This window comes from Argiope bruennichi, chromosome 1 (assembly GCF_947563725.1).
Source record: "Argiope bruennichi chromosome 1, qqArgBrue1.1, whole genome shotgun sequence".
Classification (NCBI taxonomy): Eukaryota; Metazoa; Arthropoda; class Arachnida; order Araneae; family Araneidae; genus Argiope; species Argiope bruennichi.
Genome location: NC_079151.1, coordinates 116,605,926 through 116,615,282, shown reverse-complemented (window position 1 = coordinate 116,615,282; position 9,357 = coordinate 116,605,926). Strand labels below are relative to the sequence as shown.

The following is a 9,357-nucleotide window of genomic DNA, read 5'->3' as shown; positions in this document are numbered from 1 at the left end:
TTCGAATCCAACCGCTGCCATGAAAATTACTTTGTTTATAAAAAATTATATTTTAAAGACACATATCGTTTATATCCTATAAGAAGACAAAACGAAAAAAAGAATAAAAAAGGAAGCACCTTGCACGAAGGTAGCGTGGCCGAGTGGTCTAAGGCGCTGGTTTTAGGCACCAATCTTTCTTAGGGCGTGGGTTCGAATCCCACCGCTGCCAAGAAAATTACTTTATTTATAAAAAATTATATTTTAAGGAAATATATACTCTCTATCCTATAAGAAGACAAAACTAAAAAAAGATTAAACAATGAAGCAACTTGCACGAAGGTAGCGTGGCCAAATGGTCTAAGGCGCTGGTTTTAGGCACCAGTCCTTCTTAGGGCGTGGGTTCGAATCTCACCGCTGCCATGAAAATTAATTTATTTATAAAACTTATATTTTAAGAAAATATATCATCTCTATCGTATAAGTTTACAAAAAAAAAAGAATAAACAATGAAGGAGCTTGCACAGCTTTAGCTTGGCCGTGTGGTCTTACGCGCTGGTTTTAGGCACCAGTCCTTCTTAGGGCGTGGGTTCGAATCCCACCGCTGCCATGAAAATTACTTTGTTTATAAAAAATAATATTTTAAGGAAATGTATACTCTCTATCCTATAAGAAGAAAAAACTAAAAAAAGAATAAACTTTGAAGCAATTTGCACGAAGGTAGCGTGGCCGAGTGGTCTAAGGCGCTGGTTTTAGGCACCAGTCCTTCTTAGGGCGTGGGTTCGAATCTCACCGCTGCCATGAAAATTAATTTATTTATAAAACTTATATTTTAAGAATATATATCATCTCTATCGTATAAGTTTACAAAAAAAAAGAATAAACAATGAAGGAGCATGCACGGCTTTAGCTTGGCCGTGTGGTCTTACGCGCTTGTTTTAGGCACCAGTCCTTCTTAGGGCGTGGGTTCGAATCCCACCGCTGCCATGAAAATTACTTTGTTTATAAAAAATAATATTTTAAGGACATATTTCCTTTATATCCTATAAGGAGACAAAACTAAAAAAAGAATAAAAAATGAAGCACCTAGCACGAAGGTAGCGTGGCCGTGTGCCCTAAGGCGGTGGTTTTAGGCACCAGTCCTCATTAGGGCGTGGGTTCGAATCCCACCGCTGCCAAGAAAATTACTTTATTTATAAAAAATTATATTTTAAGGAAATATCTAGTCTCTATCCTATAAGAAGACAAAACTAAAAAAAGAATAAACAATGAAGCGACTTGCCCACGAAGGTAGCGTGTCCGAGTAGTCTAAGGCGCTGGTTTTAGGCACCAGTCCTTCTTAGGGCGTGGGTTCGAATCCAACCGCTGCCATGAAAATTACTTTGTTTATAAAAAATTATATTTTAAGGAAATATATACTCTCTATCCTATAAGAAGACCAAACTAAAAAAGAATAAACAAAGAATTAACTTGTACGGCTTTAGCGTGGCCGAGTGGTTTAAGGCGCTGGTTTCAATCATAAGTCCTTCTTAGGGCGTGGGTTCGAATGCCACTGCTGCCATGAAAATTACTTTGTTTATAAAAAATATATTTTAAGGAAATATATACTCTCTATCCTATAAGAAGACAAATCTAAAAAACCAATAAACAATGAAGCAACATGCACGAAAGTAGCGTGGCCGAGTGGTCTAAGGCTCTGGTTTTAGGCACCAGTCCTTATTAGGGCGTGGGTTCGAATCCCACCGCTGCCAAGAAAATTACTTTATTTATAAAAAATTATATTTTAAGGAAATATATAGTCTCTATCCTATAAGAAGACAAAACTAAAAAAAGAATAAACAATGAAGCGACTTGCCCACGAAGGTAGCGTGTCCGAGTAGTCTAAGGCGCTGGTTTTAGGCACCAGTCCTTCTTAGGGCGTGGGTTCGAATCCAACCGCTGCCATGAAAATTACTATGTTTATAAAAAATTATATTTTAAGGAAATATATACTCTCTATCCTATAAGAAGACCAAACTAAAAAAGAATAAACAAAGAATTAACTTGTACGGCTTTAGCGTGGCCGAGTGGTCTAAGGCGCTGGTTTCAATCATAAGTCCTTCTTAGGGCGTGGGTTCGAATGCCACTGCTGCCATGAAAATTACTTTGTTTATAAAAAATATATTTTAAGGAAATATATACTCTCTATCCTATAAGAAGACAAATCTAAAAAACCAATAAACAATGAAGCAACTTGCACGAAAGTAGCGTGTCCGAGTAGTCTAAGGCGCTGGTTTTAGGCACCAGTCCTTATTAGGGCGTGGGTTCGAATCCCACCGCTGCCAAGAAAATTACTTTATTTATAAAAAATTATATTTTAAGGAAATATATAGTCTCTATCCTATAAGAAGACAAAACTAAAAAAAGAATAAACAATGAAGCGACTTGCCCACGAAGGTAGCGTGTCCGAGTAGTCTAAGGCGCTGGTTTTAGGCACCAGTCCTTCTTAGGGCGTGGGTTCGAATCCCACCGCTGCCAAGAAAATTACTTTATTTATAAGAAGTTATATTTTAAGGAAATATATACTCTCTATCCTATAAGAAGACAAAACTAAAAAAAGAATAAACAATGAAGCAACTTGCACGAAGGTAGCGTGGCCGAGTGGTCTAAGGCGCTGGTTTTAGGCACCAGTCCTTCTTAGGGCGTGGGTTCGAATCCCACCGCTGCCATGAAAATTACTTTGTTTATAAAAAATTATATTTTAAAGACATATATCGTTAATATCCTATAAGAAGACAAAACTAAAAAATAAATAAACAAAGAAGCAACTTGCACGAAGGTAGCGTGGCCGAGTGGTCTAAGGCGCTGGTTTTAGGCACCAGTCCTTCTTAGGGCGTGGGTTCGAATCCCATCGCTGCCATGAAAATTACTTTATTTATAAAAAAGTATATTTTAAGGACCCATATAGTTTATATCCTATAAGAAGACAAAACTAAAAAAAGAATAAATAATGAAGCACCTTGCACGAAGGTAGCGTGGCCGAATGGTCTACGGCGCTGGTTTTAGGCACGAGTCTTTCTTAGGGCGTGGGTTCGAATCCCACCGCTGCCAAGAAAATAACTTTATTTATAAAAAATTATATTTTAAGGAAATATATATTCTCTATCCTATAAGAAGACAAAACTAAAAAAAGAATAAACAATGAAGCAGCTTGCACGAAGGTAGCGTGGCCGAGTGGTCTAAGGCGCTGGTTTTAGGCACCAGTCCTTCTTAGGGCGTGGGTTCGAATCCCACCGCTGCCATGAAAATTACTTTGTTTATAAAAAATTATATTTTAAAGACATATATCGTTTATATCCTATAAGAAGACAAAACTAAAAAATAAATAAACAAAGAAGCAACTTGCATGAAGGTAGCGTGGCCGAGTGGTCTAAGGCGCTGGTTTTAGGCTACAGTCCTTCTTAGGGCGTGGGTTCGAATCCCACCGCTGCCATGAAAATTACTTTATTTATAAAAAATTATATTTTAAGGAAATATATACTCTCTATCCTATAAGAAGACAAAACTAAAAAAGAATAAACAATGAAGCAACTTGCACGAAGGTAGCGTGGCCGAGTGGTCTAAGGCGCTGGTTTTAGGCACCAGTCCTTCTTAGGGCGTGGTTTCGAATCCCACCGCTGCCATGAAAATTACTTTGTTTATAAAAATTATATTTTAAAGACATATATCATTTATATCCTATAAGAAGACAAAACTAAAAAATAAATAAACAAAGAAGCAACTTGCACGAAGGTAGCGTGGCCGAGTGGTCTAAGGCGCTGGTTTTAGGCACCAGTCCTTCTTAGGGCGGTGCTTCGAATCTCACCAATGCCATGAAAATTACTTTGTTTATAAAAAATTATATTTTAATGACATATATCGTTTATATCCTATAAGAAGACAAAACTAAAAAAAAGAGTAAAAAATGAAGCACCTTGCGCGAAGGTAGCGTGGCCGAGTGGTCTAAGGCGCTGGTTTTAGGCACCAGTCCTTCTTAGGGCGTGGGTTCGAATCACGCCGCTGCCAAGAAAATTACTTTATTTATAAAAAATTTTATTTTAAGGAAATATATGCTCTCTATCCTATAAGAAGACAAAACTAAAAAAAGAATAAACAATGAAGCACCTTGCACGAAGGTAGCGTGGCCGAGTGGTCTAAGGCGCTGGTTTTAGGCACTAGTCCTTCTTAGGGCGTTGCTTCGAATCCCACCGCTGCCATGAAAATTACTTTTTTTATAAAAAATTATATTTTAAAGACATATATCATTTATATTCTATAAGAAGACAAAACTAAAAAATAAATAAACAAAGAAGCAACTTGCACGAAGGTAGCGTGGCCGAGTGGTCTAAGGTGCTGGTTTTAGGCACCAGTCTTTCTTAGGGAGTGGGTTCGAATCCCACCGCTGCCATGAAAATTACTTTGTTTATAAAAAATAATATTTTAAGGAAATGTATACTCTCTATCCTATAAGAAGACAAACTAAAAAAAGAATAAACAATGAAGCAATTTGCACGAAGGTAGCGTGGCCGAGTGGTCTAAGGCGCTGGTTTTAGGCACCAGTCCTTCTTAGGGCGTGGGTTCGAATCTCACCGCTGCCATGAAAATTAATTTATTTATAAAACTTATATTTTAAGAAAATATATCATCTCTATCGTATAAGTTTACAAAAAAAAAAGAATAAACAATGAAGGAGCATGCACGGCTTTAGCTTGGCCGTGTGGTCTTACGCGCTGGTTTTAGGCACCAGTCCTTCTTAGGGCGTGGGTTCGAATCCCACCGCTGCCATGAAAATTACTTTGTTTATAAAAAATAATATTTTAAGGAAATGTATACTCTCTATCCTATAAGAAGACAAAACTAAAAAAAGAATAAACAATGAAGCAATTTGCACGAAGGTAGCGTGGCCGAGTGGTCTAAGGCGCTGGTTTTAGGCACCAGTCCTTCATAGGGCCTGGGTTCGAATCCCACCGCTGCCATGAAAATTACTTTGTTTATAAAAAATTATATTTTAAGGACATTTATCGTTTATATCCTATAAGAAGACAAAAATAAAAAAAGAATAAACAAAGAAGCAGCATGCAGGAAGGTAGCGTGGCCGAGTGGTCTAAGGCGCTTGCTTTAGGCACCAGTCCTTCTTAGGGCGTGGGTTCGAATCCCACCGCTGCCATGAAAATTAATTTATTTATAAAAAATTATATTTTAAGGACATATTTCCTTTATATCCTATAAGGAGACAAAACTAAAAAAAGAATAAACAATGAAGCAGCTTGCACGAAGGTAGCGTGGCCGAGTGGTCTAAGGCGCTGGTTTTAGGCACCAGTCCTTCTTGGGGCGTGGGTTCGAAACCCACCGCTGCCAAGAAAATTACTTTATTTATAAAAAATTATATTTTAAGGAAATATATACTCTCTATCCTATAAGAAGACAAAACTAAAAAAAGAATAAACAATGAAGCAACTTGCACGAAGGTAGCGTGGCCGAGTGGTCTAAGGCGCTGGTTTCAATCATAAGTCCTTCTTAAGGCGTGGGTTCGAATGCCACTGCTGCCATGAAAATTGCTTTGTTTATAAAAAATTATATTTTAAGGAAATATATACTCTCTATCCTATAAGAAGACAAAACTAAAAAATAAATAAACAAAGAAGCAACTTGCACGAAGGTAGCGTGGCCGAGTGGTCTAAGGCGCTGGTTTTAGGCACCAGTCCTTCTTAGGGCGGGGGTTCGAATCCCACCGCTGCCATGAAAATTACTTTATTTATAAAAAAATATATCTTAAGGACATATATCGTTTATATCCTATAAGAAGACAAAACTAAAAAAAGAATAAACAAAGAAGCAACTCGCACGAAGGTAGCGTGGCCGAGTGGTCTAAGGCGCTGGTTTTAGGCACCAGTCTTTCTTAGGGCGTGGGTTCGAATCCCACCGCTGCCAAGAAAATTACTTTATTTATAAAAAATTATATTTTAAGGAAATATATACTCTCTATCCTATAAGAAGACAAAACTAAAAAAAGAATAAACAATGAAGCAACTTGCACGAAGGTAGCGTGGCCAAATGGTCTAAGGCGCTGGTTTTAGGCACCAGTCCTTCTTAGGGCGTGGGTTCGAATCTCACCGCTGCCATGAAAATTAATTTATTTATAAAACTTATATTTTAAGAAAATATATCATCTCTATCGTATAAGTTTACAAAAAAAAAAGAATAAACAATGAAGGAGCTTGCACGGCTTTAGCTTGGCCGTGTGGTCTTACGCGCTGGTTTTAGGCACCAGTCCTTCTTAGGGCGTGGGTTCGAATCCCACCGCTGCCATGAAAATTACTTTGTTTATAAAAAAAAATATTTTAAGGAAATGTATACTCTCTATCCTATAAGAAGACAAAACTAAAAAAAGAATAAACAATGAAGCAATTTGCACGAAGGTAGCGTGGCCGAGTGGTCTAAGGCGCTGGTTTTAGGCACCAGTCCTTCTTAGGGCGTGGGTTCGAATCTCACCGCTGCCATGAAAATTAATTTATTTATAAAACTTATATTTTAAGAAAATATATCATCTCTATCGTATAAGTTTACAAAAAAAAGAATAAACAATGAAGGAGCATGCACGGCTTTAGCTTGGCCGTGTAGTCTTACGCGCTGGTTTTAGGCACCAGTCCTTCTTAGGGCGTGGGTTCGAATCCCACCGCTGCCATGAAAATTACTTTGTTTATAAAAAATAATATTTTAAGGAAATGTATACTCTCTTTCCTATAAGAAGACAAAACTAAAAAAAGAATAAACAATGAAGCAATTTGCACGAAGGTAGCGTGGCCGAGTGGTCTAAAGCGCTGGTTTTAGGCACCAGTCCTTCATAGGGCGTGGGTTCGAATCCCACCGCTGCCATGAAAATTACTTTGTTTATAAAAAATTATATTTTAAGGACATTTATCGTTTATATCCTATAAGAAGACAAAAATAAAAAAAGAATAAACAAAGAAGCAACTTGCACGAAGGTAGCGTGGCCGAGTGGTCTAAGGCGCTGGTTTTAGGCACCAGTCCTTCTTAGGGCGTGGGTTCGAATAGCATGGCTGCCATGAAAATTACTTTATTTATAAAAAATTATATTTTAAGGACATATATAGTTTATATCCTATAAGAAGACAAAACTAAAAAAAGAATAAAAAATGAAGCACCTTGCACGAAGGTAGCGTGGCCGAATGGTCTAAGGCGCTAGTTTTAGGCACCAGTCTTTCTTATTGCGTGGGTTCGAATCCCACCGCTGCCAAGAAAATTACTTTATTTATAAAAAATTATATTTTAAGGAAATATATACTCTCTATCCTATAAGAAGACCAAACTAAAAAAGAATAAACAAAGAATTAACTTGTACTGCTTTAGCGTGGCCGAGTGGTCTAAGGCGCTGGTTTCAATCATAAGTCCTTCTTAGGGCGTGGGTTCGAATGCCACTGCTGCCATGAAAATTACTTTGTTTATAAAAAATATATTTTAAGGAAATATATACTCTCTATCCTATAAGAAGACAAATCTAAAAAACGAATAAACAATGAAGCAACTTGCACGAAAGTAGCGTGGCCGAGTGGTCTAAGGCTCTGGTTTTAGCCACCAGTCCTTCTTAGGGCGTGGGTTCGAATCCCACCGCTGCCATGAAAATTACTTTGTTTATAAAAAATAATATTTTAAGGAAATGTATACTCTGTATCCTATAAGAAGACAAAACTAAAAAAAGAATAAACAATGAAGCAATTTGCACGAAGGTAGCGTGGCCGAGTGGTCTAAGGCGCTGGTTTTAGGCACCAGTCCTTCTTAGGGCGTGGGTTCGAATCCCACCGCTGCCATGAAAATTAATTTATTTATAAAAATTTATATTTTAAGGACATTTATCGTTTATATCCTATAAGAAGACAAAAATAAAAAAAGAATAAACAAAGAAGCAACTTGCACGAAGGTAGCGTGGCCTAGTGGTCTAAGGCGCTGGTTTTAGGCACCAGTCCTTCATAGGGCGTGGGTTCGAATCCCACCGCTGCCATGAAAATTACTTTGTTTATAAAAAATTATATTTTAAGGACATTTATCGTTTATATCCTATAAGAAGACAAAAATAAAAAAAGAATAAACAAAGAAGCAACTTGCACGAGGGTAGCGTGGCCGAGTGGTCTAAGGCGCTTGTTTTAGGCACCAGTCCTTCTTAGCGCGTGGGTTCGAATCCCACCGCTGCCATGAAAATTAATTTATTTATAAAAAATTATATTTTAAGGACATATTTCCTTTATATCCTATAAGGAGACAAAACTAAAAAAAGAATAAAAAATGAAGCACCTAGCACTAAGGTAGCGTGGCCGAGTGCCCTAAGGCGCTGGTTTTAGGCACCAGTCCTTCTTAGGGCGTGGGTTCGAATTACACCGCTGCCATGAAAATTAATTTATTTATAAAAAATTATATTTTAAGGACATATTTCCTTTATATCCTATAAGGAGACAAAACTAAAAAAAGAATAAACAAAGAAGCAACTTGCATGAAGGTAGCGTGGCCGAGTGGTCTAAGGCGCTGGTTTTAGGCACCAGTCCTTCTTAGGGCGTGGGTTCGAATAGCATGGCTGCCATGAAAATTACTTTATTTATAAAAAATTATATTTTAAGGACATATATAGTTTATATCCTATAAGAAGACAAAACTAAAAAAAGAATAAACAATGAAGCACCTTGCACGAAAGTAGCGTGGCCGAGTGGTCTAAGGCTCTGGTTTTAGCCACCAGTCCTTCTTAGGGCGTCGGTTCGAATCCCACTTCTGCCAAGAAAATTACTTTGTTTATAAAAAATAATATTTTAAGGAAATGTATACTCTCTATCCTATAAGAAGACAAATCTAAAAAACGAATAAACAATGAAGCAACTTGCACGAAAGTAGCGTGGCCGAGTGGTCTAAGGCTCGGGTTTTAGCCACCAGTCCTTCTTAGGGCGTGAGTTCGAATCCCACCGCTGCCAAGAAAATTACTTTATTTATAAAAAGTTATATTTTAAGGAAATATATACTCTCTATCCTATAAGAAGACAAAACTAAAAAAAGAATAAACAATGAAGCAACTTGCCCGAAGGTAGCGTGGCTGAGTGGTCTAAGGCGCTGGTTTTAGGCACCAGTCCTTCTTAGGGCGTGGGTTCGAATCCCACCGCTGCCATGAAAATTAATTTGTTTATAAAAAATTATATTTTAAAGACATATATCGTTTATATCCTATAAGAAGACAAAACTAAAAAATAAATAAACAAAGAAGCAACTTGCACGAAGGTAGCGTGGCCGAGTGGTCTAAGGCGCTGGTTTTAGGCACCAGTCCTTCTTAGGGCGTGGGTTCAAATCTCACCGCTGCCATGA

General features: G+C 37.6%; 24 non-coding genes across 24 annotated transcripts; all 24 read left to right on the top strand.

The window, feature by feature from the left end:
* The first annotated feature begins 129 nt into the window (after positions 1–129).
* Trnal-uag (transfer RNA leucine (anticodon UAG)) lies at positions 130–211 on the top strand. Its single transcript has one exon. It is a non-coding gene; the product is annotated as a tRNA-Leu (tRNA).
* Positions 212–320: 109 nt separating this feature from the next.
* Trnal-uag (transfer RNA leucine (anticodon UAG)) lies at positions 321–402 on the top strand. The gene has a single exon. It is a non-coding gene; the product is annotated as a tRNA-Leu (tRNA).
* Positions 403–698: 296 nt separating this feature from the next.
* Trnal-uag (transfer RNA leucine (anticodon UAG)) lies at positions 699–780 on the top strand. Its single transcript has one exon. It is a non-coding gene; the product is annotated as a tRNA-Leu (tRNA).
* An 868-nt stretch (positions 781–1,648) lies between these two features.
* Trnal-uag (transfer RNA leucine (anticodon UAG)) lies at positions 1,649–1,730 on the top strand. Its single transcript has one exon. It is a non-coding gene; the product is annotated as a tRNA-Leu (tRNA).
* Positions 1,731–2,605: 875 nt separating this feature from the next.
* Positions 2,606–2,687, top strand: Trnal-uag (transfer RNA leucine (anticodon UAG)). The gene has a single exon. It is a non-coding gene; the product is annotated as a tRNA-Leu (tRNA).
* Positions 2,688–2,796: 109 nt separating this feature from the next.
* Trnal-uag (transfer RNA leucine (anticodon UAG)) lies at positions 2,797–2,878 on the top strand. Its single transcript has one exon. It is a non-coding gene; the product is annotated as a tRNA-Leu (tRNA).
* Positions 2,879–3,178: 300 nt separating this feature from the next.
* On the top strand, positions 3,179–3,260 carry Trnal-uag (transfer RNA leucine (anticodon UAG)). The gene has a single exon. It is a non-coding gene; the product is annotated as a tRNA-Leu (tRNA).
* A 109-nt stretch (positions 3,261–3,369) lies between these two features.
* Trnal-uag (transfer RNA leucine (anticodon UAG)) lies at positions 3,370–3,451 on the top strand. Its single transcript has one exon. It is a non-coding gene; the product is annotated as a tRNA-Leu (tRNA).
* A 108-nt stretch (positions 3,452–3,559) lies between these two features.
* On the top strand, positions 3,560–3,641 carry Trnal-uag (transfer RNA leucine (anticodon UAG)). Its single transcript has one exon. It is a non-coding gene; the product is annotated as a tRNA-Leu (tRNA).
* Positions 3,642–3,941: 300 nt separating this feature from the next.
* On the top strand, positions 3,942–4,023 carry Trnal-uag (transfer RNA leucine (anticodon UAG)). The gene has a single exon. It is a non-coding gene; the product is annotated as a tRNA-Leu (tRNA).
* A 300-nt stretch (positions 4,024–4,323) lies between these two features.
* Trnal-uag (transfer RNA leucine (anticodon UAG)) lies at positions 4,324–4,405 on the top strand. The gene has a single exon. It is a non-coding gene; the product is annotated as a tRNA-Leu (tRNA).
* A 108-nt stretch (positions 4,406–4,513) lies between these two features.
* On the top strand, positions 4,514–4,595 carry Trnal-uag (transfer RNA leucine (anticodon UAG)). Its single transcript has one exon. It is a non-coding gene; the product is annotated as a tRNA-Leu (tRNA).
* A 296-nt stretch (positions 4,596–4,891) lies between these two features.
* On the top strand, positions 4,892–4,973 carry Trnal-uag (transfer RNA leucine (anticodon UAG)). The gene has a single exon. It is a non-coding gene; the product is annotated as a tRNA-Leu (tRNA).
* Positions 4,974–5,273: 300 nt separating this feature from the next.
* Trnal-uag (transfer RNA leucine (anticodon UAG)) lies at positions 5,274–5,355 on the top strand. Its single transcript has one exon. It is a non-coding gene; the product is annotated as a tRNA-Leu (tRNA).
* A 300-nt stretch (positions 5,356–5,655) lies between these two features.
* Positions 5,656–5,737, top strand: Trnal-uag (transfer RNA leucine (anticodon UAG)). Its single transcript has one exon. It is a non-coding gene; the product is annotated as a tRNA-Leu (tRNA).
* Positions 5,738–5,846: 109 nt separating this feature from the next.
* On the top strand, positions 5,847–5,928 carry Trnal-uag (transfer RNA leucine (anticodon UAG)). The gene has a single exon. It is a non-coding gene; the product is annotated as a tRNA-Leu (tRNA).
* Positions 5,929–6,037: 109 nt separating this feature from the next.
* Trnal-uag (transfer RNA leucine (anticodon UAG)) lies at positions 6,038–6,119 on the top strand. Its single transcript has one exon. It is a non-coding gene; the product is annotated as a tRNA-Leu (tRNA).
* A 296-nt stretch (positions 6,120–6,415) lies between these two features.
* Positions 6,416–6,497, top strand: Trnal-uag (transfer RNA leucine (anticodon UAG)). The gene has a single exon. It is a non-coding gene; the product is annotated as a tRNA-Leu (tRNA).
* Positions 6,498–6,791: 294 nt separating this feature from the next.
* Trnal-uag (transfer RNA leucine (anticodon UAG)) lies at positions 6,792–6,873 on the top strand. The gene has a single exon. It is a non-coding gene; the product is annotated as a tRNA-Leu (tRNA).
* Positions 6,874–7,553: 680 nt separating this feature from the next.
* Positions 7,554–7,635, top strand: Trnal-uag (transfer RNA leucine (anticodon UAG)). The gene has a single exon. It is a non-coding gene; the product is annotated as a tRNA-Leu (tRNA).
* Positions 7,636–7,744: 109 nt separating this feature from the next.
* Trnal-uag (transfer RNA leucine (anticodon UAG)) lies at positions 7,745–7,826 on the top strand. Its single transcript has one exon. It is a non-coding gene; the product is annotated as a tRNA-Leu (tRNA).
* Positions 7,827–7,935: 109 nt separating this feature from the next.
* On the top strand, positions 7,936–8,017 carry Trnal-uag (transfer RNA leucine (anticodon UAG)). The gene has a single exon. It is a non-coding gene; the product is annotated as a tRNA-Leu (tRNA).
* Positions 8,018–9,081: 1,064 nt separating this feature from the next.
* Positions 9,082–9,163, top strand: Trnal-uag (transfer RNA leucine (anticodon UAG)). The gene has a single exon. It is a non-coding gene; the product is annotated as a tRNA-Leu (tRNA).
* A 109-nt stretch (positions 9,164–9,272) lies between these two features.
* On the top strand, positions 9,273–9,354 carry Trnal-uag (transfer RNA leucine (anticodon UAG)). The gene has a single exon. It is a non-coding gene; the product is annotated as a tRNA-Leu (tRNA).
* The last annotated feature ends 3 nt before the right edge of the window (positions 9,355–9,357 follow it).